The sequence below is a fragment of the Mus caroli genome, unplaced genomic scaffold, assembly GCF_978045245.1.
Source record: "Mus caroli unplaced genomic scaffold, Mus_caroli_1 scaffold_13, whole genome shotgun sequence".
NCBI classification, from domain to species: Eukaryota; Metazoa; Chordata; class Mammalia; order Rodentia; family Muridae; genus Mus; species Mus caroli.
Window position 1 is genome coordinate 62,422,372 of NW_028227268.1, and position 8,735 is coordinate 62,431,106.

The 8,735-nt window shown below is 44.0% G+C and overlaps 1 pseudogene; it reads left to right on the forward strand.

Moving 5' to 3' along the window:
- Positions 1–7,573: 7,573 nt before the first annotated feature.
- On the forward strand, positions 7,574–7,975 carry LOC147001500 (ubiquitin-ribosomal protein eL40 fusion protein pseudogene; annotated as a pseudogene).
- Positions 7,976–8,735: the final 760 nt, after the last annotated feature.

Genomic DNA, 8,735 nt, shown 5'->3' on the forward strand with positions numbered 1-8,735 from the left:
TCTCTGTATAGCCCTGGCTGTCCTGGAACTCACTTTGTAGACCAGGCTGGCCTCGAACTCAGAAATCCGCCTGCCTCTGCCTCCCAAGTGCTGGGATTAAAGGCGTGCGCCACCACCGCCCGGCCGGCAAATGAAATTTTGTCTGGTCCAGACCCACTTGTATTTTTTTGTTTTTGAGATAGGCTCTTGCCATGTATCCTGAGTGTCTTAGAACTCACAGCAATTCTCTTGCCTCAGCCTTCTTCTAATGATGGGGTTATAGACTTGTCAACAATGACTGGTTATATTTCATTTCATTTGTGAGATAGGGTTCTATCATATACCTTTAGATGGCCTCAACCTAACAGAATTCAGTAAGCTTCTGCCTCCTGAGTGCTGGGTTTAAAAGGTATGAGCCCCCACACAAGGCAGGAAGCATTCATTTATTTATTTATTTATTTATTTTAGAGACAGGGTTTCTCTGTATAGCCTTGGCTGGCCTGGAACTCAGAAATCTACCTGTCTCTGCCTCCCAAGAGCTGGGATTAAAGGTGTGCACCAGCACTGCCCCACAGCATGAAGTATTCTAAGCAATGAGCCATCTCTCTAGTCCTCTTTAGTAACAACTAAACTAAATCAGACAAACAACAATATAACATACAAACGAGGTGTGGTAGCCTGGTAGTACCTGGAAACTGAGGCAAGAGGTTTACTGCAAATTCAAGGTAAGGCTGTGCTACATAGTGAGTTCCAGGCCAGTTAGACTATAGAGAGGAAATGTGATACACACAGAAAAGGAGAAGGGCTGGGTACATAGCTGGATTGGTAGAATGCTTTCCTGCTATAATAAAGACCTGAATGCACCGTAAAAGGACTGTGTATGGTACTATGTAGCAGAATTTTTTCCACAATTAAATTTAATTTGAGTACAATCAGAAGCCTGTGATTAGACAGGGAAAGGGGAGGTGGAGCTAAGAGTTTCAGAGACAGGACGATGGAGGAAGAGGAAGATGAAGATGATCCAGATCCTGAGTGGCTTTAAATAGCCACAGGTGTCTATGAATATCATAAAAGAATAAAACAATTGGGTGACTTGTCTAATCTAGGTGGGCAGCTTGTATCAGTATCAATTGGCTCTGAAGCTCTGGTGTAGACATCTTGTGCATTGAGAATGTATTGATATATAAATCTGACTGGTTATTTATAAGCTTCTAGAGTTTTGATTGACTGTATTATGGGGATTTGTGACAACTAGCCACAGGGGGTAGATGGCTGAATAGGTAGAAGTAGCTCTGAGGAAAGCAACCCAGAGCTGGGAAGACCAAGCCTTGGGGCTAACCTAGAGGAGGAGAGACCAAGGGCAGAGAGTAGCTGGGTATAGTGTGAGATGGTGCAATTCTTAAATGTTTCTCGCAATGGCATTAAAGGTTTTTTATTAGATATTTTCTTTATTTAAGTGTCAAATGTTGTCTGTGCCCTCTCCTTGTTTCCCCTCTGAAAATCCCCTATCCCCTTCTCCCTCTCCATGCTTACCAACCCATCCATTCCCAATTCCCTATCCAGGTATTCCCCTACACTGAGTATCCAGCATTCTCAGGACCACTGATGTTCAACAAGACCATCCTCTGCTACATATGCAGCTGGAGCCATGGGTCCCTCCCTTTGTATTCTTTGGTTAATGGTTTAATCCCTGGGAGCTCTGGGAGTACTGCTTGGTTCCTAGTGTTAAGTCTATGTGGCTGCAATCTCCTTTAGTCCTTTCTCTAGATCCACATATTAAATGTTTTTTTAAATATTATTTATTTCATGTATATGAGTACACTGTAGCTCTCTTTAGACACACCACAAGAAGGCATTTAATCTCATTACAGGTCTCTCCGCCCCGGGTCACAGCCATCAGTGTTGCCTCTGAGCCCAGAAAGCCTGAAGCAGAAAAAAGAAAAAACTTAAAAAAAAATACAAAAGCCTCAAAAACCTTAAAAAAAAAAAAAAGAAAAAAGAAAAAAGAAAAAAGAAAAAGAAAAGAAGAGGAAAAAAAAAAGCAAAAGGGAAAAAAGAAGAAAAAGAACCAGAGACTTGTGCTGGGAGCCCTCTGGGAAGTGACTTCACAGCTTATGGCCTACCTGTCCATAGGCTTCTGTCTGTCAGTCCGGTGGTGAGCCATCCCTTTGGGCCCGGCCTGCCCCTGCATGCCTCTGCGCAGCCTGGCAGCTCCGCGCCCAGGCGGCCGCACCACCTGTCTGTGCTGCCCTTTTTTCAGCACCCGCAAAGATTTGGTTTCCCACTTCCCGGGCTGTTGTAACTGTAAACTGCCCAGAGCCTGGGGCCTATATTTATTGCGAAAAGCGCGTCCCAAGGTGGCCTTGAGCGCATCATCTATAGCCTCTTGAAAGTTTTTTTCCCGGTTTACGAGGGGATTTTCTACTTTAATTTTTATTTTTTTAAGCCTCAAGACAGGACCCCTGGAGAGTACAAACTCCAGGAGCTGGCCATATTGTTTTTGAGAGCCTTTTGTTTTGGGTCTTTTGCAGTCCCCTGCCATTCGCCCCGCACTCGAGTGAACTCTCTACCAACTGAACTACATCACTATTGCTGTGACGAAACACTGTGACCAAAAAGGCCTTGGGAAGGAGAGGGTTCATCTTCCTCACAGTCCCATATAACAAACAGTTCATCACCATGAGCAGTGAGGGCAGGAGCTCAAGCAGGGCAGAAACTTGGAGGCAGGAGCTGATGCAGGGACCCTGGAGGGATGCTTGTTTACTGGCTCCCTCCTCATGGCTGGCTCAGCTTGTTTTCTTTTTCCATCTTCTTTTTCTTTTTCTTTGTCTTTTTCTTTTTCTTTTCCTTTTTCTTTTACTTTTTCTCTTTTTCTCTCTCTTTCCTCTTCTTTTCCTTTTCTTTTTCTTTTTCTTTTTCTACTTTTTCCTTTTCCCTTTCTCTTTCCCTTTCCCTTTCCTTTTCTTTCTTTCTTTCTTTCTTTTTTTTTTTTTTTGGTTATTTGACACATGGTTTCTCTATGTAGCCCTGGCTGTGATGGAACTTACTCTGTAGACCAGGCTGGCTTTGAACTAAGAGATCTGCCTGCCTCTGCCTCTTGATTGCTGGGATTAAAAGAGTGTCCCACCAGGCCTGGATCTGTTTTCTTATAAAACCCAGAACAATTGGCCCAGGGATGGCATCACCCATAATAGACAGGGCGCTCCTCCATTAATCACTAAGAAGAAAATAGTAAGAAAATTAATAAAAAAATGCCCTCAAGAGGATCTTAAAGAGGATTTTTTTCTTTTGGTTTTTCAATACAGGGTTTCTTGCATATACTTGGCTGTCCTGGAATTCACTTTGTAGACCAGGCTGGCCTGGAACAAAATAAATCTACATGCCTCTGCCTCCCAAGGGCTGGGATTAAAGGCTTGTGCCACCACTGCTTGGCTGCATTTTTTCTCAGTGAAATTTCCTCCTTTCACAGAAATTTCATGTTCAGTTGACATAAAATTAGCCAGCACAATCAGAATTTTTAAAAATAAATTTTGTGTTTTGGTGGGTTTTTTGTTTTTTGTTTTTGTTTGTTTGTTTGTTTTGTTGTTGTTGTTGTTGTTTGGTTGTTGTTTCTTTGGAGGCAGGGATTCTTTGTGCAGCCTGGCTACCATGTTGACCAGGCTGCCCATTTTGTTTAAATGTTGGCAAATTTTAACTTCAGTATGTTTTTTTTTTTTTTAAATAAATGTTATTTGGATGAAGAGATGGCTCAGAGGTTAAGAGATCTGTTTGGGGTTCCAGAGTTCCTGAGTTCAATTCCCAGCAACATGGTGGATCACAACCACCCATGATGAGATCTTATCCTTTCTGCCCTGCAGAATACATGCAGGCAGAACGCTGTATCCATAATAAATAAGTAAATCTTTTTAAAAATATGTTCTTATTTCTCTCTCTCTCTCTCTCTCTCTCTCTCTCTCAAGTGTGGGTTCTTTGCTGCATGCACACCTGCATGCTAGAAGAGCACATCAGAAGCCCTTATAGATGGTCATGAGACAACATGTGATATATAGTGGCTATTTTTGGTTATCAACTTTACTGTATCTGGAATGAACTACAATCCAGAAATGGAAGGCTCCCCAGTGATTCAAATCTGGGGGCTGGGAGAGAGAAGTTTCTGATCCGGATCTTGGTATGGAGATCTTGAGACATAGCTGCTATGAATACCAGAAGATTAAGGGAGGGAGATCTCTGAGTCCAAGGTCATTTGGATTAAGGGTATGGTGGCACACACCTGTAATCTGGGTTACACCTTCTGCTGCAGCCCATATAAGGACATTGGAAGAAGGAAGACTCACTCTCTCTCTCCCCAAGCCTGCTGCCTTGTTGGACTGAGCAACTGCTAGATCCTTGGACTTCCATTCACAGCTGCAGCTAAACATTGTTGGGATTTGGACTGCTGACTGTAAGTTACCCACAAATTCTTTTACTATATAGAGGCTAACCCATAAGTTCTGTGACTCTAGAGAACCCTGACTAATACCTGGTTGCTGGGAATTGAACTCAGTACCTCTCTGGAAGAGCAGCCAGTGCTATTGACCAGTAAGCCAGCTAGACAGCCCCTCTTTAGTGGATTTTTAAATTGGTGAAGCCTAAGTTTATTGCTTTCATATTCTGACTAGAAACACAAACAACCAGCTGCCCAGGCTCTGACTACCTGGTCTTTTCCATCCCACTGGGCTGTCCCTTGATTTGTGAGCTAAAAAGATCTTTCTTTATATTGAATACATTTCTATAAAATGTAAGAAAGAGATGTGGTATGTGCCTTCTGTCCCGTGTACTTAGGAAGTGGAGGCAGGAGGGTCTCTTAAATCAGGAATTTGAGGCTGGGCTGGGGAGATGGCTCAAAGGTTAAGAGAACAGTGGTCCTGAGTTTAATTCTCAGCAACCATTGGTGGCTCACAAGCATCTGAAATCGGATCTGATGCCCTCTTCTGGTGTGTCTGAAGACAGCAACAGTGTACATACAAATAAATGAAATAAATCTTAAAAAAAATTGAAGCTAATCTTACGGGCATAGCAAATAAAAATGTATGGAAGGAGGGGTGAGAAGGAGGGATCTAGGAATATGGGGAGGGGGAGAGAGGGAGAGGGTGGTGGAGAGGTAGGGGGAGAGAGAGAAGATCTAGATGTCTGCAGTGGAACAACTTTGACCATGATGCAGAGGCAAATGAAATTCTGTATGGTCCAGACCCACTTGTATTTTTTTTGTTTTTGAGATAGGCACTTGCCATATATCCTGAGTGTCTTAGAACTCACAGCAATTCTCTTGCCTCAGCCTTCTTCTAAGGGATGGGGTTATAGACTTGTCAACAATGCCTGGTTATATTTCATTTCATTTGTGAGATAGGATTCTATCATGTACCTTTAGATGGTCTCAACCTAACAGAATTCAGTAAGATTCTGCCTCCTGAGTGCTGTGTTTAAAAGGTATGAGCCCCCACACAAGGCAGGAAGCATTTATTTATTTATTTATTTATTTATTTTAGAGACAGGGTTTCTCTCTATAGCCTTGGCTGTCCTGGAACTCACTCTGTAAATCAGGCTGGCCTGGAACTCAGAAATCTGCCTGTCTTTGCCTCCCAAGAGCTGGGATTAAAGGTGTGCCCCACCACTGCCCCACAGCATGAAGTATTCTAACCAATGAGCCATCGCTCTAGTCCTCTTTAGTAACAACTCTTTAGTAACAACTAAACTAAATCAGACAAACAACAATATAACATACAAACGAGGTGTGGTAGCCTGGTAGTACCATTGGGGTTACTGTTTAATCTAGGTGGGCAACTTGTGTCAGTATCAATTGGCTCTGAAGTGATTGTGTAGGCATCTTGTGAATTGAGAATGTATTGATAATATGAATCTGACTGGTTATTTATAAGCTTCTAGAGTTTTGATTGACTGTATTATGGGGATTTGTGACAAGTAGCCACAGGGGGCAGATGGCTGAATAGGTAGAAGTGGCTCTGAGGAAAGCAACCCAGAGCTGGGAAGACCAAGCCTTGGGGCTAACCTAGAGGAGGAGAGACCTAGGGCAGAGAGTAGCTGGGTATAGTGTGAGATGGTGCAATTCTTAAATGTTTCTCCCAATGGCATTAAATGTTCTTTATTAGATATTTTCTTTATTTAAGTGTCAAATGTTGTCTGTCCCCTTTCCTTGTTTCCACTCTGAAAATCCCCTATCCCCTTCTCCTCTCCCTGCTTACCAACCCACCCATTCCTAATTCCCTATCCAGGTATTCCCCTGCACTGAGTATCCAGCATTCTCAGGACCAAGGGCCTCACCTCCCACTGATGTTCAACAAGGCCATCCTCTGCTACATATGCAGCTGGAGCCATGGGTCCCTCCCTTTGTATTCTTTGGTTGATGGTTTAATCCCTGGGAGCTCTGGAAGTACTGCTAAGTTCATAGTGTTGTTAAATCTATGTGGCTGCAATCTCCTTTAGTCCTTTCTCTAGATCCACATATTAAATGTTTTTTTAATATTATTTATTTCATGTATATGAGTACACTGTAGCTCTCTTTAGACACACCACAAGAAGGCATTGAATCCCATTACAGATGGTTCTGAGCCACCATGTGGTTGCTAGGAATTGAAATCAGTACTTCTGTAAGAGTAGTCAGTGCTCTTAACAGCTAAGCCATCTCAAAACACCACATTGGAGATGTTCCTCAGCTAAGCTAGCTTAAGAAAAAAAAAATAAGTGGAAGCAATGGACAGACACTTGGTCCAATGTCACCTTGGTCTACATCCCTGCAAATGGAAGAGGTGAGAATGATTGTAAAGGGAAAGAAGGAAGTCCCAGGGAGCAGGGAAGATGAAAGGAGAGAGCCTCAAACAACCAGGAGCACCCAAATCGACTGGCAGCTGCTTCTAGGTGGTGTCTGGGTGCTTGGCGGGTCTAAAATACCTGCAGGAGATCTAGGCAGGGTTGGGAGGGCTTAGGAGAAGCTAAGTGACGAGAGAGAGAAGGATACCAGGAGAGGAGTCAGCTAGGCTAGTCATGGGGCATCAGTGAGTCCATTATTCTTGCAGGAATACAGATAGGCTGACACACCCTATGCACTGGCATATCAAATCCAGGGGCTGACTAGGGAAGAAAGGATGGGGTGGGTCATCCCCTCTGAGTCCATTTTTCAGAGGAGAAACCAGGCTCTCAGAAGGAACAGGCCGAAGGGGATGTTGAGTCCCAGCTAGACTGGAATACATCCTGAGACTGCCAATAAAGGAACAAGTCAGGAGCTGGAGAGATGGCTGTGTGCTTAAGGGCACTGACTGCTCTTCTGAAGGTCCTGAGTTCAGATCCCAGCAACCACATGAAGGCTCACAAATTCTGTAACAAGATGTGCCTCTCTCTTCTGGGATGTCTGAAGACAACAGCTACAGTGTACTTACATGTAATAGATAATAAATACAAGTAAAAAATAAAAAGTCAAAGATCATACCTTTGTTCATCCTTCCCCTGAGGTTGGACTCACCTTGACACAGGCCTGACCCAGGATATTGGTATGAGCTCTTCTTTTAAAACATTTCATTTTCTCTTCCACTAGAAGGCCAATTGGCAGAGGCCAACATGCAGATCTTCGTGAAGACCCTGACAGGCAAGACCATCACTTTTGAGGTGGAGCCCAGTGACACCATCAAGAATGTCAAGGTCAAGATCCAAGACAAAGAAGGCATCCCAGTTGACCAGCAGAGGCTGGTATTCGCAGGCAAACAGCTGGAGGATGGACGCACCCTTTCCAACTACTACATCCAGAACCATTCCACCTTGTACCTGGTGCTGCGTCTGCGCGGTGGCATCGTTGAGCCCTGCCAGTGTCAGCTTGCCCAGAAGGACAAGTGACAAGATGATCCACTGCAAGTGCTACACATTGCTGCACCCTCATCCAGTCGACTGCAGCAAGAAGTGGGGCCATACCAACAACCTGGGCCCCCCAAACAAGGTTAAAGAAAGATGAGGTCATGGCTGGAGTGACCCTGAGATCAAATAAAGTCCCCTTCCATCAACTGGGAAAACAAAGCATTTTATTGATTCTTCCTAGTGTATGCACATGAGTGCACGTGTACATGCATACATGTATGATGTGGGAGTGAGGCACATGCAGACAACTTTGTGGACTCAGCTTTCTTTCTCCTACCTTTTCCTTGAGGTTCAGGGGACCAAACTCAGATTGTCAGACTTGGCAGCAAGTGTCCTTACCTGTTCAGCTCTCTCTATTTCCCTGGCTCTAGGATAGCTACCTGTGGCTATGAGCAAGCCTTAGACTCAGATTGGGGTACAATTAGTGGGAGGGTGGCTTTCAGGTTGCAGGGTCTGGGGCCATATGATTCATTCCTGTCTGTGATTCCAGGTTCTAACACACTGCCTCAGCCATCTCCTTCCATTTCCTCATTGTAGAATGGGGGCAACTTATGCCCAGATTTCTTAACACTTAGTCTGCCCAGGCAACTCTTCCTTTAAGGCTACACTCTTTTTGTGTATGGGTGTTGTTGTTGTTGTTGTTTTTGTTGTTGTTGTTGTGTGTGTGTGTGTGTTGTTGCTGTTTTGCAATAAGGTTTCTCTATGTAGACCTGCCTGTCCTGGAACTTGTTCAGTAGACCAGGCTGGCCTTGAACTCAGAGATCTGCCTGCCTCTGCCTCCTCAGTGCTGGGATTAAAAGTATGTGCCAACACTGTCAGCTGAAAGTTGTGATTATTTTACAGAGGAAGACACTGAA